The sequence below is a fragment of the Rhinatrema bivittatum genome, chromosome 8 (assembly GCF_901001135.1).
Source record: "Rhinatrema bivittatum chromosome 8, aRhiBiv1.1, whole genome shotgun sequence".
Lineage (NCBI taxonomy): Eukaryota > Metazoa > Chordata > Amphibia > Gymnophiona > Rhinatrematidae > Rhinatrema > Rhinatrema bivittatum.
Genome location: NC_042622.1, coordinates 240,341,751 through 240,367,029, shown reverse-complemented (window position 1 = coordinate 240,367,029; position 25,279 = coordinate 240,341,751). Strand labels below are relative to the sequence as shown.

At 43.5% G+C, this 25,279-nt stretch overlaps 1 pseudogene; it reads left to right on the top strand.

The window, feature by feature from the left end:
* Positions 1 to 20,141, top strand: LOC115097620 (annotated as a pseudogene).
* Positions 20,142 to 25,279: the final 5,138 nt, after the last annotated feature.

The following is a 25,279-nucleotide window of genomic DNA, read 5'->3' as shown; positions in this document are numbered from 1 at the left end:
ATGGCAGGGCAAGTCATTCTGTTTGGCACTACCGAGTTAAAGGCAGCACTTGGCTTTTCACTTGATCACTGGGTTTGTCCTCCCAAGAAGCCACAAGAGAGGAGAATGAGTTGTATCTCTCTGGGTTGGCATGATGAGAACAGTTTGTCCATTAATCGAGAAGAGCAGGCAGCTGGCATGAAAACGCCCGATGACACAAGACTGTAACTACATGGACATCGGTAAACGTCGTAGGTGTCCAAATAAAAATGAATACATCACGTGCAAAATTGCACCCGTCTCCTGTGAAGCAATGAAGGGGTGGGGGGGGGGGGGGAGAAGTGGGGAACCCTCACAGCTGACATTGTGCGCGGGCCCCCTTGTATCAGTTCATTGGCGTTCGATGTCCTTTCCTCGCCTCCCTGCAGACAGACAGACAGACAAAGCAATCACTTGGGGCTGGAAAAGTCGTCTTGAGAGTAGTTTTGAACGGGAACGGGGGGGGAAGGCACGGTGCACCCTGCTTTCTTTGGGGGTGGCGGGGAAAAGGGGGTTTTAGGAAAAGAGGGGTTCTCTACAATAAATCAATTTTAAAAAGCCTGGCCTGTGTCGAAACTGGGAGAGATGCGCACAAGTCGGGCTGGCGGGCGCTGAGCGGGCTTTAAGAGCCACCCGCGGTGCCCGTGCCGCTACGCGCACAAATGAAAAGTTCAAAAAAAGGGGGGCAGGGGCATGGGTGTTCCTGGCTTTCACACAAGGGGGGGGTCCCCCTGCCACGTAAAGTTGATGTGCAAGTTATAAAATAAAGACAAATAGATCATTGGGGGTTTGGAGGGTTGGTGCTAGCAGGGGAGAAGGGCGGCTATTAATTAGGGGGGGGGGTTTGGACGTCCTGTCCCTTACCTGGGCAAACTGGGAACGAACTGATAAAACTAGGACGGGCATCCATGCACTCTCTCCACCCTCTTAAAATCCACCCACTTACCCGTTAGAAGCAGGATTTGTGCGCATCCATCACTGAATCATGGGCTAAAGAGCACAGGACAGGTATTCATTAACCAGCTCCCTCTTCAGTCATATGATATTTTCTCTATCCCAAGACCAAAAAAAGAGGTGGAGGTCTCCTCCTAAGCTGCCAAAAAAATACTCAACTTAAAAACCCCAAAACACCCCACCCCCACCCAGACTTGAAGCAGGACTTTTCAAATCCAATACCCTACAGGTCTGCCTCATCTACGCCCCCCCCCCTGGCCTCCTCCGAACCTGACCTTCCCCTATCATCGTGTACATCACTGACACAACATCAACTCCAACTCCCCTGCAGTTATCCTTAGGTGACTTCAACCCCCATGTTGATGTCCGTCCTCCCACACACACCTGTGAAATCCGTCTGGACACCCTCCAAGCATTAGGCTACAGACAACTCATCTCTGCACCTACACACAAAGCGGGTCACACCCTTGACCTCATTTTCATCAACCCCCATGTAACGTCGACCAATACACCTGTTACCACCCAGTCCCATGGTCCGACCACTCCCTCATCAACATTCCTCCTCTCCCCTAATGCCCCGCCCACCAGCACCCCACATGCAGACCAAAACAATCACCTTCCGTAAACCATGTTCTCCAGAGGACCTGACCATAGCATTTGACAAAGCAATCTATCAACCTTGACCTCATCCAACCCAGAATCTGCGCTACTCTCCTGGAACAACCTCACAACTACCATAGCTAATGATACCGCCCCGTGGTCCTACAAACAGATTCCCCTCACACAAACTGCAAAAAAAAACCATGGTACACTACGAACTAAAAAGGATAAAAAAAGACCTCAGATCCAAAGAACGTACGTGGCGTAATCAACCATCACTACTAAGCAGCGTATAAAAACACCTTGCATACTTACAGACAAACCACCCCAGCAAGCTAAGCGAGGCTTTTACTCTACCAGAATCCACGACTACTAATTCAACCCACATGCCCTTTTTTCATACGTCGCAGAGCTCACAAATTCCATTCATCACACTATCACTGAAGATAACGCCAAGGGTAAAATGCGAAAAATTAGCTCTATTTTTCAAAAACAAAATAACCAGCATACTACTACGCTTCCCTACAAATCCCACCCCGATCACACCACTCACCAGTAACAATAAGGTCACCCTCGCATCCTTCGACCTCACAACCACTAAGGAGGTCGAATCCATCCTAAAAAGATCAAACCAGCTACACACACCTCAGACACAATTTTGACAAAAGCTCTCCTAGCTACTCCCGCTACCATCGCCAAACATCTAACTGACATAATCAACTGCTCACTTCCTTCAGAAAAGTCCCAGACCCCCCTCAAGCTTGCAGTCATTAAACCCCTCCTCAAAAAACCCTCCCTTGACCCCTCCAACCCAACTAACTACCGCCCCAATCTCCAACCTGCCTTTCATATCCAAAATACTGGAAAGGTAGTTAATACACAACTTACAAACTTCCTTGAAGACCACTGTATCCTACATCCATCACAATTTGGATTCCGTAAAGCCAGAAACACATGAAAATCTCCTATTAGCCATCACTGACACCATCCTGAAAGGTATGGACCATGGTAAATCATATCTACTTGCCCTCTTAGACATCTCAGCAGCCTTCGACACAGTCAACCACCAATTTTGATCTCACGCCTAGCAGAGATAGGCATCTCTGACACAACCCACTGCTATGGTTTACCTCCTACCTCAACCACAGAAAATATGTAGTAAAAATTGAAAACAATGAATCCTCACTTATCCCCCTCACTCATGGTGTCCCCCAAGGATCCTCTTTATCCTCCACCCTCTTCAATATTTATCTCCTGCCTCTCTGCCCACCTCCTCTCGGACCTCGGCCTGCAGTTCTTCTTATATGCAGACGATGTCCAAATTCTCATCCCCATACCAAATTCCCTCAACGAATCCCTGCAATTCTGGGACTCCTGCCTTGCGTCCATCAACGCCCTGCTATCCAACCTTCAGCTCGCACTAAACACTTCAAAAACAGAAATCCTCTTAATCTCTAATCAACATGACCTTATCTCCCAAGCCACCCTCCCTCAACTCTTCCTTTAGTAACACAACCCTGCACTCCATCAGAGACATAGGTGTAGCCCTAGACCACATCTAAATTTCAAACCCCACATCAACACTCTCCTAAAAGGAGGTTCTTTAAACTCAACGTTCTTAAAAAGCTTAAACCCCTCCTGCATGCTCAAGACTTCTGCCTAGTACTCTAGATCACCCTCCTATCTAAACTGGATTACTGTAACTTCCTTCTCCTGGGCCCTTCCAGCATCTACCCACAAAACCCCTACAAATCCTGCAGAACGCCATGGCTAGAATTTTAACTAACACACGTAAAAGGGACCATATCACCCCCATGCTAAAGGACCTGCACTGGCTGCCCATACACTTCTATATTCAATACAAAACCCTCACCATTCTACACAACATGCTGTACAAACACAATCACACCTGGCTTGAGGAAATGCCGCGTTTCCACACCTAAACCGACTATCCAGAACCTCCCTAGCAGGTACCCTTCACTGCCCAACACTCAAAACCCGCACACCATACCTTCACAAGGCAACGACAACGAGAGCCAGAGTGGAAGGGCCCTACCCTCTGGAATTCCCTATCCACCAATCTACATCTAGAGCCTTCCCTCTGTAATTTAAAAAAAGGAATCAAACATGGCTGTTCAAACAGCCTACCCGATTCGAACCAAACCTAGTCTAACCCTTACCTACCTCTCTCCCTCAGCCAGCCATCCGCCCCCCACTTTCCCGTATTATCCCTCCGCTGCCCCCTGCCTTCCTCCCCGACTAGTATTCGAACACACTGCGTCCACATAAGATAGTACATTGTATAAGATTGCTCTTACGTATCCATGGCTATTTTGTATCAATGGCTATTTTGTAATTATTAGATTGTATATATTGTAATTTTTGCTTATACTCATTTCTGGTATTGTAATCACTTATAGCGGCTTCTTATCATATAATTGTTCCTTTAATTTTCTATCGCCAGCTTTTTTCCTTCTTTACTCTTTCTCTCTCTCCTTCTAGCCTTCGCCCCTTCCCCCCTCCCTATTCAATGTAATTTCTCCAACTTTACTGTTAATTGTAAACCGGCATGATGTTCCACATGAATGTCAGTGTATAAAACCTTATAATTAAAATAAATAAATAAATAAAACTGCGCACACACAAGCGCATGGTCAGGCTGTTTTATGACAGGGGCGCATATCCGTGCGTACGTTATAAATGGCCGTGCTGCTGGGCGCGGGCCGAAGAATGCACGCACATGTGCATACACGCGCCTGTTTAAAAGTTACTGTCCCTGAGGATGAACAGAGCAAGCAGCACGGGACGTGAGAAGAAAGACTTTAAACGTACTGTTCAGGACTGAATGCCGTCATTGACCCGCGAGTGGGAAAGCAGTCTTAGGTGCCTGAGAGGTTATGGACAGGAGTGCAGAGAAAGCTTACTTTGACTGTTTTTGACTCATTCGAGTTGGTCTGAAAGAAGAATTTGCCTGAAATTGACTGCTTTTCAGGGCTTTACACTGGATATATAAAGAGTGGTTCAATAGGAATTTTAAAATACATTTTAGTGTTTGGCTTTTGTATGTAATTTTGTTAAAAAATTGTGAGATTTTGTTTATGTAATATATATTACAAATATATAATAAAAAAAAATAAAAAGTACAATTAACAACTGATTACTCATTTATATGTGGCCTTGCATTAAATATGTTCAATAATGAAGTAGATACATTCATTTTTGGATAAATTATTTAAAGAATTATCTGTACACCACTGATTTATTCTTTGCTTAGTTGATATGTGGGCACTGTATTTTATTTTTTTTTTGTAAATATCTTTATTGAAGAGGAATAACAAACATCAAATACCATCACAACAAAATCTGCCATTTTGTCACCTTTTACCCCATAATTAAACAAACAACAAAACACAAATCCAGCTCCCAATGCCACCCCCTCAGAAAGAAAGCCCATAGTACAAGTTAAGGCTTAATCTATGCAGACAGCCTCCTATGAACAAAAGGAAACAAAAAATGAACTCTCAGAAGTAGCTGCTACGGCACTGCTAACAGAAAGGGCACTGCATGTCTAACCTAGTTCCCCCACCCACCACTACACCCTGGCAGGGGATGGGCATGGAGATTCACTGATAACAGAACTCGCTGGCTGGAGAACAGAGTAGCCCCTGGCGATTTGGGGCTAGACGGATCCTTGCGGTTTGCAGAAGAACCCAGGCAATTACTGGCTGTCACAGAATAGATACTTACAGACACCTGATACACCTCTGCTGCTCTCTCGTCACTCCCCTCCCCCACTCCCCTCCATGGGGGAGAAAAGGAAGGAAGGCTGAGGAGAGAGAGGAAAACAGAGATGGGAGGAAGAGGAAGGAAGCGACAACGAGAGCCAGAGTGGAAGGGCAAACCTAGGAGGGATCTTGGCCTTCTTAGAGCAGACTGCACGATGACCCCCCATGCTGGTCTGGAATATGCCGAGTTTATTCGCTGTTGTGTGGTGGAACATGACAGTAATATCCTTACCGGTCTGACAGGTTGGAGTCCTTAATACAGTTGGATTGATAATAAGGTGTTTATTGTGAGAAAACAAAGTAGCCCTTTATTTGACTTCTTTCCAATATTGTCCATTATCTTAATAAAAAAAAAAAAAAAGGCCCTAACAATTCACCTCTGACCAGAAAAATTAATGGATAGATTTCTGAAAATTACCTTCCTGGGGCACCACACAGGAAGGTAAAACCTCACGCAAGCCATGGCAAGGGGTGGGGGGCCTGCTGGTATTTGTTTTCCATTCCGTGTAGGTCTAAGGCCCCCAGAGTGGCCTTAGACCTTGCTAGGTCAGGAATCAACGTGAGTACCGGCCAGCCATTGGTGAGAGGGAACTTTACCCAGGGGACTACGAGGCCTGGCATTCTGATTGGTTGGCAACATCGGACGGCAAAAAGGCAGCTCCTCCTAGTCAATTCAAAATCACTCCCTCTCTTTTTTCCTGTGGCTGCCGTGGATGTTTTCCTGCCTGCAGTGTGCTCTGACCTTCAAGCCCACACTGTTTTCACCATATTATGGACCACAGTGAGTCCAGTCCACTTGGATAATGCTCTTTTTAAAGTCCATCAGCCAGGTTGGTTTTCCAAATGTTCTGCATGCAGAGAACAAGCCTTCCCGTCTCTTCTCTGTCTGTAGAGCAGCCTTCCCCTAGCATCAGCTGCACTCCATCATCATTCGGTGATTCCTCCCTATCTTAGGTGGCTGCTGCCAGGACTATCCCGCTGATTAGTCAGACTCCCTTGCAGCTGCTGTGCCCAGGTTTTTAACAAACTTGCTAATTTTTTGTCTGCAATTACATAAAAACATAAATTTTCCATACTGGGTCAGACCATAGGTCCATCAAGCTCAGTATCCTGTTTCCAACAGTGGCCGAGCCAGGTCACAAGTACCTGGCAGGATCCCAAGGGGTATAGAGATACAATGGAGAAGGTACAGAGAAGAGCCACCAAAATGATAAAGGGGATGGAACAGCTCCCCTATGAGGAAAGGCTGAAGAGGTTAGGGCTGTTCAGCTTGGAGAAGAGATGCTGAGAGGGGATATGATAGAGGTGTATAAAATCATGAGAGGTTTTGAACGAATAGATGACAATTGGTTATTTACACTTTCGAATAAAAGAAGGACTAGGGGGCATTCCATGAAGTTAGCAAGTAGCACATTTAAGACTAATCGGAGAAAATTCTTTTTCATTCAACGTACAATAAAGCTCTGGAATTTGTTGCCAGAGGATGTGGTTAGTGCAGTTATTTATTTATTTATTTAAGGCTTTTTTTAATACTGGTATTAGTGGTTACATCATACTGGTTTACATACGAACTGAAGGTGGAACTACATCCCCTGTTAGTGTTAGCTGGGTTCAAAAAAGGTTTGGATAAGTTCTTGGAGGAGAAGTCCATTAACTGCTATTAATCAAGTTTACTTAGGGAACAGCCAATACTATTAATTGTATCAGTAGCATGGGATCTTCTTAGTGTTTGGGTACTTGCCAGGTTCTTGTGGCCTGGTTTGACCTCTGTTGGAAACAGGATGCTGGGCTTGATGGACCCTTGGTCTGACCAGCATGGCAATTTCTTATGTTCTTATGCTTCTCCCAGGGATAAGAAGTGGATTCTGCAACTCCATCTTAATAATGGTTTATGAACTTTTCTTCCAGGAACTTGTCCAAACCTTTTTTAAACACAGCTACACTTAACAGTTTTCATCACATCCTCTGACAACAAATTCCAGAGCTTAATTATGTGTTGTAGTTTAGTTTCTAGTTTATTGTTTTTTTTATATACTGTTGCATCAGTAAATCCTTCACAACGGTTTACAATAAAATAACATGGAAGTAATGAAAAGTACAATAATTCATTAAAAAGTACATAAATAATTATAAATATTAAATGATTAAAAAGTAGTAGAAAAGGTAAAATCATAAGAAGGCATAAGAAACTAGCTGTTACAATATAAGTTATTATTTGTTATTATTGTATATATATAATACTTTTTGGAGTGTATAATTTATATAAGGTTATCCACAGCGTATAAGGTTATACACAGTTCCTTACTGAGTGTATAATTTGCAATGCTACTTATTATGTTCTTCTGTTGTTTTCCATCAGGTACTGTTCCTTTTCTCCTCTTCCTGTTTTTCCCTCTCTTCTCTCGCCCCTTCTCTCTTCCTATCTGCTCCCTCTCCCCCCACCCTGGTTTTTTGTAATTTCCTCCTTCAGTTATATTGTAAACCGGCATGTTGTACCCACGAATGTCGATATATAAAAGCCAATAAATAAATAAATACATAAAATAAATAAGTTATAAAACATTAAAAGAAAAGTAATCCTTAAAATTTGTAAAAAACTAAACAATAAGCAAAGAGGTAATTTGTTAGTTACATCTACTTACGCACAATCACATCTATATGTACTTCATTTCCTGGAAAGTATCACAAACTGAGCCAGACCAATGACCCTCCCGCCCCCATCTGCCACTTAGAGCCATGACAAATTTTACAAGATTCACTAAAAAGGTCAAAGAGATACTGCAGCCCTTTCTCTAAAACCAAGATATTTTTTGTAATCTTTTGGTTTTAGATAGGCTGGCCCTGATTTTTCTTTTCAAGATGACCTTGCCATTCTGCCTCCGCTCCTCTCAGCCTCCTATTATTCTGCAAATGTTATTTCTGCAATGGAAAGAACAGACCACTGCTTTGAAAAACCCTATGAAAAGAACAAATTGCAGCCTCCCATATGGCCACAAACATTTTCTTAGCCTTAGGGAGGAGCGACAAAAAAAAGTAAACTGCTAGCAAGAGAGCTGTGATGCTGAGCACCCAATCAGCAGCCATAGCGGAGGCTCCCGTCAGCGCATTCAGAGGCCAAGCGAATGCCTCAGGAGTTGGCGGCCAGGCTGGCTGACGGAAGAGGAAGGGCTGCCAGATGTGAACTACCGAACTTTGCAGTGAACCTCCCAAAGAGCTGGCGTACCTGGTGGAGGGTAGGCCCGGAGGGACAGCCTCAGCCGGCCCTGGATGATTATTATTTATTAAATTTGATAGACCACTTTTACAGGAGACAGCTGAGCGGTTTCCAGTTAAAGATACAAAGCAAACCGCGCAGTCGGAGACCATCAGGAAGAAGGACGCATCACGTTCCAAATCCTTTTCCTCTTTGAATTGTGGGAAAAAGCGCAGGCCGCAGTTTTAGAGGCGAAGTGCGTGATTGTGGGAGTTGTACCCAGGTGGTGACTTGGGATGAGTGTATGGGTATGACTGTGGTGTGTACATATCGGGGAGGGGGAAGAATCTGGAAAAGCTGAGTCGAGTTCACGTGGATTGCTGCAGTGCCTTTTTTCCACTGTTTTGCTTATGTTTATTGCTTACAACCAAGATGACTTGCACATTTGGTGACTCAATAAAGAGAGTTAAAAAAAAAAAAAGATACATAACCAGGAAGAACATATAATTAAAACAATAGTCAAAATCATACAATAAAAATCCAGATAAAACAAAGACTGGAAATCCGTACAACAGGACAAGTTCGAAGTTCCAGTCGAAACATCATAAAACAGAAATAATAAATAAGATACAGAAATCAAATAACTGGCAACCATAAAAAGGATCACATAACAATGGATAAAACTCAAAGCAGGCAGAAGGAATAGCAGAGTGCCTGCTATTAATAAAAACAGAGTCAACCAATCAACAATGAAAAGCCTGATTAAAAAGCCAGGACCTGACCAGCTTCCTAAAGATAGTTTAATTCTGAACACAGAGCTAGGGGCTCGGGTAACTAAAAGCTTGACTAAACCTTTGTTTTGACAAGTCCTTTCAAGTCTAAATATGGAAGGATGGGGAACTGTCAATAATTATTTTTGAGAGAACTGCAGGTGACTATGGGGCCCTGAGGGGCAGCCTGAGCCAGGCCTGGATTTGGCCCATTTGAAAAAGCAATATATATATATATATAAAATTCCAGCAGCAGAAGGGGGCTGGAAGGGCGGGCATGAAAAGCCCCAGCTATACCACAGTACCGTATGACACCAGCAGGCTTTGGCCCAGGTTACTTGTAGCGTGCCACAGCCGAGGCGATGTGTTATTCCACAGATCTTGCGGTGCCCCCATCTCTCTTCTGATAAAAGCACAGAGCTCACGTGCACTTTCTGAAACAGTTGCATAAGATCACTCCTGGGAGCAGAAGAGCAGCATGTGGGCTGCACGGGTCTCAGGGAGTCTAAAACCAGTGCTACATTTAACATTTCGATGCGGAGAGCGTGCTGCATGGAGACGCTACCAGGGGCTCTCTGTGAAACGGCACGTAAGCCTGAATAAACCCACTCAGCATCTGTGTAGCAAACCTGCTCTAGCAATCCAGCGCTATCACCCAGAAGTGAACCAACCACAAGCTGGCATATGAAAAGATGACAATGTAAACATTGCAATGTGCCCTAGAACACCAATGCACCTCCTGTTGGGAGAAAAATTGGCAAACAGAACAAGATAGACTGCTACAGATTCCTATGCAGAAATTACACACTAGCAGAAATCCTCACCTCAGTCACAAATGCAAAAAAACAGGCAGCCCCTCACCAAATATAGGATAAGTGATCACAGATTAGAAATAGAAGGATGCAGACAAAACCTAATCTGGAAACCCCAAGAAGTCAGACTCTGTATGCAATGCAACACTGGAGAAATAGAAAACAGAAATGCATTTCCTCCTGTGCTGTGCAAAATACAAAGATCAGAGATACACGTTCCCAAAGCTGAGAAAGAAAATCCAAGTCTTCCCACAAAGGAATGAGCAAGAAAGCTTTATATACTCCTGGGGGAAAGAGGAGAAACTGTGGCCATAGAAGCAGAACATGTGGTATCCTGCCACCAGACCGGGAACAACACAGACCAGCAGCAAACCCTGAGGCATGTCCCCGATGCTGTGCTTTCCGTAACCTGTACCCTTCCGTATCACCATCTGTGCATCTTGCTGGTCAGTGGCGGGTGTGCAGTGCGGCCTGTGTGAGTTATTGGTTGAGCTCGGGCACTTGTGTTGTTATACAGTAAAGCTGCGGCCTATTTGATCCCAATACTTGTCAGAGTTTTAATGGGTGTCTTTATTTGTGAGAGGGTGGGTGCTGGGAGAAGATTTAGTCCTGGCTACCCATATTATCATCATTCTGTATGTTACTTTGGCAACACTTTACTCCTGGGGGAATTCTGCGCTACTGCGGAATGCAGAATTTGCGCAGAATTCCCCATCTGCGCAGAATTTGGCAATTCTGCACAGAAAATAGCAGAGGAGACCCCGGCACTGTGAACGGAGCGCGTCCCGCGGCACACACTCCGTTCGTGGCGAAGATTAAGGCCCGGCGCGCCGTTTGTGGTGAAAAAAGAAGGCCCCGTGTGCCGCGCTCCGTTCGTGGCGAAGATAAAGGCCCGCCGCGAAAGGTGCACCGAGCCTTCATCTTCGCCACAAACGGAGCGCGTCCTGTGGCATGCTGGTGACAGTGAAAGTGTGTCGGGGAGGGGAGGAGAGGGGAGGGTGAGAGAGAGCAGGAGGGTGTGAGAGAGAGCATTGGGGGGGGGGGATGCCAGTGAGAGAGAATGTGTGTGTGAGAGAGGGGAGGGTTTCAGAGAGTATGGTTGGTAAGAGGGGGGTGGAGAGGGTGAGAGAGAGCAGGAGGGTGTGAGAGAGAGCATGGGAGGTAAGAGAGGGTGGGTGGGTGGGGGATGCTTGAGTGTGGGTTTCAGAGAGAGGGAGCCTATATGACGGGAGGGGGATGCCGGTGAGAGAGAATGTTGTGTGAGAGAGGAGAGGGGTGTGGGGGAGGGTGAGAGACAACTTGGTTGGTAAGAGGGGGAGTGGAGGGATGCTGGAGTGTGGGTTTCAGAGAGTGAGCCTATATGAGGGGAAGGTGACAGAGAGCAGGAGGGTGAGAGAGAGCTTGGGAGGTAAGAGGGGGTGGGGGGGGGGGGGTGCTTGAGTGTGGGTTTCAGAGAGAGGGAGCCTATATGAGGAGATTGTAAGGAGTGTGAATGTGCGAGAGAGATTGGGAGCTCGTGTGTATGAAAAAGGGATTGTGTGTATGTGAGGGTGCTAGCCTGTGTGAAGGGATTGTGTATGTGTGAGACAGAGCCTGTGTGAAGGGCTGCATGAGAGAGAGACATAGGTAGCCTGTGTGAGGATGTGCTTGTGTGGGTGTGTATGCAAGAGAGAGGACCTGTATGAGGGAATGTGTGTGTGCGAGAGAGTGAGTGAGCCTATATGTGAGGGGATGTGTATGTGGAAAGGACACTCTTAGAGTGAATTTCTAGGGAAATTCTGCTCAAAATATTTTAAATTCTGCAACTTTAAGTAATAACTTTTTTCTGTAATAATTTAAAATGTAATTAATTACTTAAGATTGTCATGTAAATTGTGTTATTTTGACCAATATTAAAGTTAGCAGAATTTTGCTGAATTTTCAGTTTTTGTGCGCAGAATTGTACATTTCTTTGCACAGAATTCCCCCAGGAGTATTAAAATTGTAATCCCAGCAGACGTTTATCGGAAGTCTTAAGAACATGCCATACTGGGTCAGACCAAGGGTCCATCAAGCCAGCATCCTGTTTCCAACAGTGGCCAATCAGGCCATAAGAACCTGGCAAGTACCCAAAAACTAAGTCTATTCCATGTTACTGTTGTTAGTAATAGGAGGGTTATTTTGTAAGTCAACTAATTAATAGCAGGTAATGGACTTCTCCTCCAAGAACTTATCCAATCCTTTTTTAAACACAGCTATACTAACTGCACTAACCACATCCTCTGGCAACAAATTCCAGAGTTTAATTGTGCATTGAATGAAAAGAACTTTCTCTGATTAGTTTTTAAATGTGCCACATGCTAACTTCATGGAGTGCCCCTTAGTCTTTCTATTATCTGAAAGAGTAAATAACTGATTCACATTAACCCATTCTAGACCTTTCATGATTTTAAACATCTCTATCATATCCCCCCTCAGATTTCTCTTCTCCAAGCTGAAAAGTCCTAACCTCTTTAGTCTTTCCTCATAGGGGAGCTGTTCCATTCCCCTTATCATTTTGGTCACCCTTCTCTGTACCTTCTCCATCGCAATTATATCTTTTTTGAGATGCGGCGACCAGAATTGTACACAGTATTCAAGGTGCGGTCTCACCATGGAGCGATACAGAGGCATTATGACATTTTCCGTTTTATTCGCCATTCCCTTTCTAATAATTCCAACATTCTGTTTGCTTTTTTGACTGCCGCAGCACTCTGAACCGACGATTTCAATGTGTATCCACTATGACACCTAGATCTCTTTCTTGGGTGGTAGCTCCTAATATGGAACCTAACATTGTGTAACTATGGCATGGGTTATTTTTCCTTATATGCATCACCTTGCACTTATTCCACATTAAATTTCATCTGCCATTTTGATGCCCAATTTTCCAGTCTCACAAGGTCTTCCTGCAATTTATCAATCTGCTTGTGATTCAACTACTCTGAACAATTTTGTATCATCTGCAAATTTGATTACCTCACTCGTCATATTCTTTCCAGATCATTTATAAATATATTGAAAAGTAAGGATCCCAATACAGATCCCTGAGGCACTCCACTGCCCACTCTCTTCCACTGAGAAAATTGTCCATTTAATCCTACTCTCGGTTTCCTGTCTTTTAGCAAGTTTGTAATCCATGAAAGGACATCGCCACCCCTATCCCATGACTTTTTACTTTTCCTAGAAGCCTCTCATGAGGAACTTTGTCAAATGCCTTCTGAAAATCCAAGTACACTACATCTACCGGTTCACCTTTATCCACCTGTTTATTAACTCCTTCAAAAGGTGAAGCAGATTTGTGAGGCAAGACTTGCCTTGGGTAAAGCTATGCCGACTTTGTTCCATTAAACCATGTCTTTCTATATGTTCTGTGATTTTAATGTTTAGAACACTTTCCACTATTTTTCCTGGAACTGAAGTCAGGCTCACCGGTCTGTGGTTTCACGGATCGCCCCTGGAGCCCTTTTTAAATATTGGGATTACATTAGCCATCCAGTCTTCAGGTACAATGGATGATTTTAATGATAGGATACAAATTTTTACTAATAGGTCTGAAATTTCATTTTTTTAGTTCCTTTAGAACTCTGGGGTGTATACCATCCGGTCCAGGTGATTTACTACTCTTCAGTTTGTCAATCAGGTCTACCACATCTTCTAGGTTCACCGTGATTTGGTTCAGTCCATCTGAATCATTACCTATAAAAGCCTTCTCCAGTATGGGTATCTCCACAACATCCTCTTCAGTAAACACCAAAGCAAAGAAATCATTTAATCTTTCTGTGATGGTCTTATCTTCTTAGCTTTCTGCTTCGGATATATTTAAAAAAGTTTTTACTGTGAGTTTTTGCCTCTACGGCCAACTTCTTTTCAAATTCTCTCTTAGCCTGTCTTATCAATGTCTTACATTTAACTTGCCAACGTTTATGCATTATCCTATTTTCTTCTGTTGGATCCTTCTTCCAATTTTTGAATGAAGATCTTTTGGCTAAAATAGCTTCTTTCACCTCCCCTTTTAACCATGCGGAAATGGTTTTGCCTTCTTTCCACCTTTCTTAATGTGTGGAATACATCTGGACTGTGCTTCTAGGATGGTATTTTTTTAACAATGACCACACCTCTTGCACACTTTTACCTTTGTAGCTGCTCCTTTCGTTTTTTTTTTCTTTTTCTCATTTTATCAAAGTTTTCCTTTTGAAAGTTTAGCACGAGAGCCGTGGATTTGCTTACTGTCCCCCTTCCAGTCATCAATTCAAATTTGATCATATTATGATCACTATTGCCAAGCGGCCCCACCACTATTATCTCTCTCACCAAATCCTGTGCTCCACTGAGAATTAGATCTAACATTGCTCCCTCTCTCGTCGGTTCCTGAACCAATTGCTCCATAAAGCTATCATTTATTTCATCCAGGAACTGTATCTCTCTAGCGTGTCCCGATGATACATTTACCCAGTCAATATTGGGGTAATTGAAGTCTCCCATATTACCGCACTACCAATTTGGTTAGCTTCCCTAATTTCTCTTAGCATTTCACTGTCAGTCTTACCATCTTGACCAGGTGGACGGTAGTAGACTCCTATCACTATAGTCTTCCCCGACTCACAAGGGATTTCTACCCATAAAGATTCAATTGTGCATTTAGTCTCATGCAGGATGTTTATCCTGTTGGACTCTATGCCATCCCGGACATAAAGCGCCACACTGCCTCCCGGGTGCTCCTCTCTGTCATTGCGATATAATTTATACCCCGGTATAGCACTGTCCCATTGGTTGTCCTCCTTTCAGCATGTCTCTGAGATGCCAATTAAGTCTATGTCATCATTCACTGCTATACACTCTAATTCTCCCATCTTACTTCTAAGACTTCTGGCATTAGCATACAAACATTTCAAAGTTTGTTTTTTGTTTGTATTTTGATTCAACTTTTTAATTGATAAGAGTAAGTTAGAATTTTTTATCTCAGGTGAGTTTTTAGTTACAGGCACTTGGACTACTTTTCTTATTATTGGAACCTCACTATAGGGATGCCCTAATTCTAATGCATCATTAGTATCCTTTGATGATACCTCTCTCCAACCATGCGCTGCTGAGCGACTGTTGGTTTTCCCCTTTGTTCTAGTTTAAAAGCTCCTTTTTAAAGGTTAACGCCAGCATTCTGGTTCCACCCTGGTTAAGGTGGAGCCCATCCCTTCGGAAAAGACACCCCCTTCTCCAAAAGGTTCCCCAGTTCCTAACAAAACTGAATCCCTCTTCTTTGCACCATCGTCTCATCCATGAATTGAGACTCCGGAGCTCTGCCCTGCCTTTGGTGACCTGCGCGTGGATCAGGGAGCATTTCAGAGAATGTTACCCTGGAGGTTCTGGATTTAAGCTTTCTACCTAAGAACCTAAATTTGGCTTCCAAGAACCTCCCTCCCACATTTTTCTATGATGTTGCTGCCCACATGTACCATGACAGCTGGTTCCTCCCCAGCACTGTCTAAAATCCTATCTAGGTGACGCGTGAGGTCCACCACCTTCGCACCAGGTAGGCATGTACCAGGTGTTCCTCACGCCCACCAGCCACCCAGCTGTCTACATTCCTAATAATGGAATCACCAACTATGACGGCTGACCTAACCCTTCCCTCCTGGGCTGTAGGCCTTGGGGAGATATCCTCGGTGCGAAAGGACAATGCATCACCTGGAGAGCAGGTCCTTGCTACAGGATCCTTTCCTGCTGCACCAGGTTGATGCTGTCCAATCATGAGTCCTTCTTCCTCTAAGGCAGCACCAGGGCTGCCAGTTTGAAGTTAGGACTTGGCTACTATGTCCCTGAAGGTCGCATCTATATACCTCTCTGTCTGCCTCAACTCCTCCAGGTCTGCCACTCTAGCCTCCAGAGATCAGACTCGTTCTCTGAGCGTCAGGAGCTTTTTGCATTGCATGCACATGTACAACTTCTCACCGGCAGGTAAAAATCATACATGTGAAACTCGGTGCAGAAGACTGGGAAGCCCCCCTCTTGCTGCTGGACTGCTACCTTCATCTCAAATTTGTTCACTTCCTAGTTAAGTTTTAGGTTGCTATGGGAGTAGGAATGTGTCTGACGTCCTTTAAATGTATTAGTGAATTCACTATATGTCTGGTAGTGGCCTACAGGGGACTGATCAAACTCTGAATAAAGTTTTGTTGTTGATGTTTTTTTTTTTTGTGAAAGTGGCACCTCTGCCTATAAATTAAAGGATGAGCTAGGGCTAGGAGGGTTGGGAAATACAACAGTCTAACTTCAGTTAGAATAAATAATATTCCCAAATAGTTAACTTTGCCTCCCAATACTTTTAAAAAAGACAATGTGCCAAGCAAAAACTTCCTGATTCCTTTCAGCTACCAGCATTAGAAACATAGAAACACAGAAATGACGGCAGAAGAAGACCAAACGGCCCCATCTAGTCTGCCCAGCAAGCTACGCACTTTATCCATTTTTTTTCCCTTTTCTCTCTCCCACCTGTTACTATTGGCTTCCAGTACCCTCCAGCCCTAATTCCCCCCTCCACCCCACCACCAATTTAGAGAGCAGCGCCGTATCTGCATCCAAGTGAACGTCCAGCTCAATTAGGGGTAGCAACCGCTGTAACAAGCAGGCCACACCCTTGCCCCATACTCTTACCCACCCCTGTTTTTATTTTTTTGTTTTTTTTGTTTTTGGAGATAGCAGCCCTCCATCCTTCCGCTCCGTGAAGGTGGAACACCAACTACTGGCCACTGGCATCCCGCTCCGTGAATGCCTCTGTGGCTACTGCCGCTCCGTGCAGTGTTTTGCTGCCTCCTCTTTATTCACGCCCTCTAGACTTGAGTCTAGAGGGCTGTGAATAAATTGAGCTGGACGTTCACTTGGATGCAGATACGGCGCTGCTCTCTAAATTGGTGGTGGGGGGTGGAGGGGAATTAGGGCCTGGAGGGTGATCCTCTCCTCTCAGTGCTCCCACTTCTTGTGCATTATTCATACCTCCCAGAATCAGTGAGAAAGCGCTGCAGGAGCCACAGGGATGGAAGAATCTATCAGCGTTTTACCTCGTCAGTGCCAAGACACGGAGGGAAGTGGCCATTCCCACGTTCACGGGATACATTATTATATTTGGCTGCATTTTAAATTTCTGTTTATTTTTTTTTTTTTAAATGATGCTCAATCCTGCCCCTAAAATGCCACGTCCAGGGAAATCTGCCTTGCAGCGCGCCCTGCAGGTCTTATACACCTGCTGCCTATGGATTGTGAGGCAGGAGTGTAAACAGAGAGTTCAATGGACAGTTAACGCTCACCAAGCTCGCCCAGTCTGTCTTTTCTCCTTACTGTGCACCTGACTTGAACGTCAGTTTTACCCCTTGCTTCCCTGCATGAGGGCTCCTCTGTACCTGTCCTAGGCTTTCTTCAATTCCACTGCTCCTTTTTGTGTGGCCACCATTCCTCCTGGGAGTGCACCTATTCCATGCATCCAGGGCCAGATGTCCAGACTCGTGGCGGCCCATAGGCCCCATGGCAGTGCCCCTTTGAAGCTGCGTGGCTTGGGGTCCTATAGCAAGCAGAAGCTGCTTTCCTGTGGCCTGGATGTTTGGCAATTCAAAATCTGTCACCCTAGGCAGTTGCATACGTCTAACTCCAGGCCCACATGCATCCACCACTCTTTCTGCAAAGAAATATTTTCTAATGTTCTCACGTTCTGTCTCTTAAAGCTTCATACTGTTGAAATCTTGCTCTAGTAGAAGAAAAGATGTGCTTCGGTGCATATTTATACCTCTCAGGTATTTAAATGCTTCTCATATTTTCCTTTTCTCAGGGTTGTACATACTTAGGGCCTTACGCCCTCATTTCCTCGTGGATTTTGGTGCAGAACCTGCATATTTTGGTGGTCTTTCTCTGGCTTGCCTCAAGCCTGACTATATAGTTTCAGAGTTATGGCCTCCAGACCTGGCCATAATAATCCAGGCGAGGTCGCACCAAGGATCCGCATGGAGGAATGATCACTTCCTTTATTTATTTATTTAACATATTTGTTATCCGCCCTTTCAATGTTCAGGGCAGGGTACAGAAAACCACTCATAATAATAATAACACAAAAGAGGTATAAAAGTTTATAAAACATAGACCTTAACTAGTCAGAAGAGTGGAGGAGCAGCCTAGTGGACAGCACAGTGGGCTATGAACCAAGGTTCAAATCCCACTGCTGCTCCTTATGAATTTGGGCAAGTCACTTCCCCCTCCACTGCCTCAGGAATAAACTTAGAGTGAGAGCCCTCTGGGGACAGGGAGATACCTCTCGGACTGAATGCAGTCTGCTTTGAAGTGCCACAAAGCAGAATATAAATTAAGAAAAAAAAAAAAAGCACAAAAATTCTACGGTCATAACATTTAGTCTGCTGTGCTAGATGCCTTTTAAAAGAAAACCGTCTTAAGTGCTTTCCTGAAAAGCTTAGACTCTACCATAGTTCTAATTTCTGCCGGTAGGGAGTCCCAAAGCATAGGGCCTGCTGACAAAAAGGCTGGGGACAGGACATCCAAGAGCCCTTGAGTCGCGGACCGTTAAGTCCATGAGGGTGTATAAAGTTTTAATGTGGCTGCTATCCAGAGTGAGGACATGTTATTTAGTAAATTGTGGAAGGTGACAGCCAGCTTCTGTTGTATTCAAAATGTAAGGGGAAGCCAATGAAGAGATGGTAACGCTGGAGTGATCTGCTCTTGGATGGAGGCTCCACTTGAGAGCCGGGCTGCAGAGTCCTGCATTATTCGTAAGGGACGGGTAGCATAAGTGATCAGCTCTCTCCTCATGCATCCCGGCATCCTTCTGGCTCTGGCCACCACCTTATCATACTGTTTACTCCAAAGAGTCAGTGCTTGTGACATCAATATTGCAGTTTATCACGGAATAAAAAAAAAAAAAAAGAGAAGCAGATTTAGCTCTTCCTCATTTCTCTTTTTAATTCACCAGAAGCGGTCAGGTCAATGGCCTAGTGATTCTTCAGAATGAAACCACGATTTGGGAATCCTTGAAAAGGTGAGGAAACTTAAAAAAACCCCAAAACATAAAAAACCCCAGGGCCATGTTGGATTGGTTTAAATCAGATGATTATTTTGCCCCTTGTACTATCAAGTTTTATATGTGACGGAAAGTGCTCCATTCCAGACAGGACAGTAAGGCTGCTCTATCAAACAGGACTAGGGAATGTGCCATTAAACTAACTAGCAGCAGATTTAAAACAAATTTAAGACAGCATTTTTGCAGTCAATGCACGATTAAAGCTGTGGAATTTGTTGCCAGAGAAAGCTAGTAATATAGCCGAGTTAAGAAAAAAAAAAAAAAGGTGAGGACACTAACAGTTATTAGCCAGATAGACTTAGGTGTCTCCACCTCTTACATTTGGGGGTAAGTAATATAAAAAGGATTATCAGGATCCACAGGTACTGCCGACTGACCTTGATTGGGCATTGTCCAAGACAGGATGCTGGGCTCTGCCCTGCCCTGCCTCTGACGCAGCAGGGCACCTTATATATATATATAAGTACCCAGAGTAATGGGCGCAGACCCTTTGGGATATCTGCCTTGATTGTAGGGTTTGACTTTGATGGGACTCCCAGGCTCTACCAGACGGATCCCTCTGGCACGTACCACGCGTGGAAGGCTAATGCCATTGGCAGAGGAGCCAAATCCGTGCGAGAATTCCTGGAGAAAAATTACACTGACGAAGCTATCGAAACGGATGATCTCTGTATTAAACTCGTTATCAAGGGTCTTCTTGAAGTTGTACAGTCAGAGGGCAAGAACATAGAACTAGCGGTCATGAGAAGAGATCAGCCACTTAAGATCTTAAACGTGGAAGAAATTGAGAAGTATGTTGCAGAAATTGAGAAAGAAAAGGAAGAAAATGAAAAGAAGAAACAGAAGAAGACAGCATAGCTGCATTGTATTTTGGTGATTTTAGTTCCCTGGAAGAATCCTTCAGTTACTCTCAACCTATCTAAGTTCAACACAAGGACATCAAATGTTCACTTTGATTACCATTTAATTCAGTTTTGTATAATTAGTTGACTCTCTTGACAATGTTATTTAATGTTGCATAATTGTTCATTGTTTTATGTAATGCCTTTTTAGCAAGTTTCTTCTTGTTCTATGTAAACCGGTTTGATTTGCATCTAATGTAGGAAGATCGGTATATAAAAACAAAAAATAAATAAATAAATAAATATATATATACATACATACATACATATATCAATAGTTTTAATGTTATTTTTCCAAAAAATGCAGAGAAATAATTAATTGTGACTGAAAATGTACATTAAGAGCATGCCCGTTTGCAATAAACAGGCTCTCTGGAGCAATCTGTGCAAGTGTCATTTGTAATCCACCCAAAGCTGCTAACTTTTTAGGGGTTGAATACCTTTCCAAGCCACTGTATGTGTGTGTATGTATATACATATATATACATACACACACACATTTCATCAGGTTATACCTGTTTAAGTCTTAATTTCTGTAATTCGCTTTGAGTCCAAACTTGGAAAAAAAGCAGAATATCAAATGATGGTAAATAATTAAATACTGCAAAAATGCTGTCAAATAACTACAGATGTCTCCTATTTATGTTTTGAACTCAGATATTTCAGTGTACCTATCCTTTGGTATATCTTGTTTGTTTATACTAATATTATATGCCAGTTCTCAGTTTGTTAAAATTAAAATTTTAAATTTTTTAATGTAACAGGTTGTTATAATTGTAAACCGGAGTGAAGGCAACTCTGCTATACCTCGGTATATAAAAAAAAAATGCTAAATAAATAAATAAATAAATAAATAAAATAAATCTGCTTCTAGTAATAAAGCCATTTCTCCCTTTTGCTGTACTGTAGTTATTGCTCCAGAATGTATAAAAGATCATTTAGTGTCCTTCTCAGATACGGTGGAGTCAACCTGGCCGAGCAAAACCAATCTGCCTTCTTGCCCCTCGGTGCATCACTGAATGGAGGAAAAGTCAATTCCCAAACCAGGTTTACTGTTACTGACAGCTGGTGTCAGGAGCAGGAGGAGGAACAAGGCTTCAGCATAACCGTTACAGCACCTAATCGATGACATCAGGAAAAGACCATCCAGGCTGCTCAGTCAATCCTGCGCACACTGCCAAGGATATATTCCAGCCAGCGGCCACACACCATGACTACCCAGAGGGTATCGCTCCTTTTCCCAAGACTCTTTTGTGGTTTTCTTCCTTTCCACTCCCACCAGGACCCCACTCCCTTCCCACATATAATACCGCCAAGAACATCACCTCTCTTCAGGAGATGTTAAAGACATAACTTAGAAAACCCAAGGCTGGTAAAATGAGAAGGCAGGCCAGGCCTATGCCCCATGGCTGTCTGCTCTGGGGCATAGGCCTCTGGGGCTAAATATTAAAACAATGAATCCACGGCTCCACGAACCAATCTGTAACCAATACCCAGAAAAGGCAGAAGAACTTGGCCAGGGAAAAAAAAAAAAAGCTTTGCATTCTTCTTTCTAAGCTATTTTTTTTTTTAATCTCAAAAGATGCTTTCCATGTTACAAGTAACAAGGCAGAAACAGTTTGGAAGTTCTCTCAAAGTACAGCAACTTGCCTCATTCTTGGCTCTGGTTTTCGCCACAGGTTTCTAACACTGGTCTTCCCTAATGTCCAAAGCTTGCTTTACAGGTCTTGCCTTTTTAAAAGGTAAGAGGCGGTGGCACGTGGTGCTGGTGTAGATTATGGGAATGGTACGATCAGAGGTTAGGAAAGCTTCAAACCCTGCCTTCACCTCCTGCAGTAGAAGCTGGAGAGGGGTAGGTAAATATAAGCGGTGTCTTTCTGGTTTCCCTTGCCTTTCCAATTATTACAAAATCAAATACATGGAGAAACATTTAAAGCATGGGCATGAGCGATGAAGCCATTTCAAATGTCTTTCCTTACACTCTCTAGAGGTTTTCAATTCTCTGCAATGACAGAGGGGGAAAACTCCAGAGACAATGCACAACGTGGAAACAGAAACCTCTGCAAAAGGCTCTGCGAACGCTTTTGCTTGCTCCTTAAATTTAGCCCTTTCAAGCAAAAGACTCTCCGGCCCTTTTCAGGATCTGTTTTTCTTGTGCATTATTTTTTTCCTTCCTTAAAACTGTGGAAGTTAAATCCTTGGGCAGAAGATACTGCTTTTTCAAAACAGCGCAAAAAAACAAACCCTTTGCAGGCTATCTGCACTTATTTATTTTATTTATTTATTTTAACTTTTTTATACCGATGTTCCTGTAAAAAATACAAATCACACCGGTTTACATTGAAACTAAAAAAGTCGCATGGGAGCGATACAAGGAACAGATAAAACAAGTAACTGGGGCCTGGGAACAGTAAATAAGCTATAAATATCTTCACTTAACAGCTATTAGTGCGATCATTAACTACAGAGTATATGAAAAACGATTGAATGCCATGTAATTCGAATACAACCTTGAGTACAGGTTAAATGACTACTTTGGAGTACATTTGAGATAAACGTATGTACAGTATGACTTAGGAAGGACTTAAGTACAAAATAGGTTCCGAATGGGGTGATCTGAACATACTGATGGGCAATAGGTCATGAAAGAATTGGATCTGTTGCTTATAAGCAATCTGGGGAGGATCCAAGGTAAGATCAAGGAAAGACTGTACCGTAACGTCTTTTCCAAATCCTAAATAGGATCCTATCTGTGGTGTTTGGTCCCAGTCAATAGGTGCTGTCAACCAATCCAGTTTTCAGGATATCCCTAAAGAATATTCATGAGATAGGTTTTGTCTGTGAGCCAGGCTCAAGACTATTTCCAGGGAGCACTGTGCCCCAGGCTGAGGTTGCCATCAGCACCCTTGATGTCTAGTTGGCTGTACGGCTCCTACCCCCTATTTTGGGGTATGCTGGGCTGTTACTGACCAGCCCAGGGAGGATGCACACAGGTCTGGTGTGGGGAGAGAGAGACTCTAAGGAAGGAAGATGGCAGTACATGGCTTGGCCTTTCTTTTATCTTCTGGCACCCCCATGATTTGGTGCCCTGTAGGAACCCATTTTGCTTGGCTGTTGCAACAGATCTGGCCAGGTTAATTTGCATAGCCTGAAAACCAGACTGGTTATAGCTCCCGAACACTGCGACTTGTCCTTTCCTCCTCAGGGCTGGTGCTTCTATCTAACTAGGCAGTCATCTAGAGCAGTGATTCTCAACCCAGTCCTCAGGCCTAGCCAGCCAGGCTTCAGGATATCCACAATGAACGAGATAAGATTTGCATACAATGGAAGGATATGCTGACTGGCTAGGTGTGCCCCGAGGACTGGGTTGAGAATCACTGCTCTAGACTGCCAAACTCAGGGTAGCATAATCCTGCCAGCACCAAGTGCCAGGCTGCTGCTGAAATCCATCCCACCAGCAATGAAGGAGAATGATGAGAACTTGGAATCACTGGCAGAGCCCATCTGACTGCTAAGTATAGAGAAGAAAAAGGCCTGGCAGGGCAGCTGATGGAACCCATCCTGCTGGCAGCTGAATAGACCTGGTGAAATGACTGGTGGGATGGGCTCCAAAGAGTAGGACGAGGCCTCTGGGGCCTGGTTTTGTGTGATGGTTTATGATGAATAGTGAGCTTTCTGCTTTTTTGTTGTTGCACTGCATACAGAGTGTTTGTTACTATTTCCAGTTTCATTTTTGTATGCATGTTTCTATTTATACTTTATGGTTGATGCAGTATTTGGTATGGATCTGCCTGTATTCTGCATGTGTGACCAATGTAAGGTATTCTGCTGGTTTGTCATTTCTGTGTAGAGGTCTGAAGCAGTCCAACAGGTGTATTGGTGTTCTAGGGCCCAGTGGGATATTTGCAGTGTTGCCTTTTCATAAAGGGTTGTTGCTGTTTGCATTCTCACCGTTAGTGCTATTTTGGTATGAGAGGTTTACTATATTGTAATTGTAATTCATTTTATCTATGGCTTTCTTAGGGCCAAGCCCATACCCAACATGTTACAATAAGGCCTGTTTGTTTTATTGTGAACCGTTTTGATCAAATATTATTTTTGTAAAAGCGGTACACAAATGAATTTTAAATAAATAAATAAATAAATAAATAAGGGTTCCAAGTATTTCATTTTATTTTTTTTTAGGTTTTTCTGGTTTGCATCACAGCAGTGCATGTAAATATAAAATATATGTTGTTATATTTTATCTCAGAAGACTACTTTGATAGATTTTACATGAAAATGGATTATTAAAAATGCTTAATTTTTAATTGTGTGTGGAGAAGGCTGGAAAAGGGGGCAGCCTGCAAGGCTTCCTGAGAGAACCTACTATCCATGCACCGGCTCTGAGCCTCTTTTAAAAGGTGTATACCTACCAAACATGCACAAATAAAACATGACAGGTCAGCACATTTAACATTTGTACAGCTTCTATATCACAACTCTGTGCTGTGTAATAAACACCACCATCAATATTTCAGCTCTTATAAGGCAAGCTGCTCAGAGCACCTAAGAACATTAAAAGGTACATACAACTTTTGAACTATTTTGTCATGTTCCTTTTGTGTATTTCTTGTATTGTTGCACTTGCTACTGCTGGCGCATTGTTTATTGAGCAAAAGATGGTTAACAAATAATTTTCCTACCAAGTACATAAAACAATGGATAACAATTAAACAAACAGAAATCATCCACAGGAACAGTGCAGCCTTCTACAGTAGAAAATAAAACACACACAAATATATTCTCTCTGTAGTAAATAAAAAGCTGCTGACAAGTAGGCAGCCTACTCCACCCCATAAACTACTTCAGAGAGCTGAATGGGTTATCCCAAATTGTTTTTGCTGGGAATTTCAAACCCAGACCCTGGCCGACAGGGAATACAAACTGTTAATGCAAAGTTTGCTGGCTGTAAAGGGGTAATTGGCTTGTCAATGGGGCTCTCCCGAGGTCCCCACTTCGTCTTCTGTTCGGACTAGACTTTGAAGAGGATATCATATGGAGTATCTGCCAGCAATCCCGCGTTTTCACAGTATTTGGAAGCCTTATAACGACTGGGCATCGTTATGTGGGAATGCTACAGTATAAACATCCTTCTGTCCTGTGGACTCATTG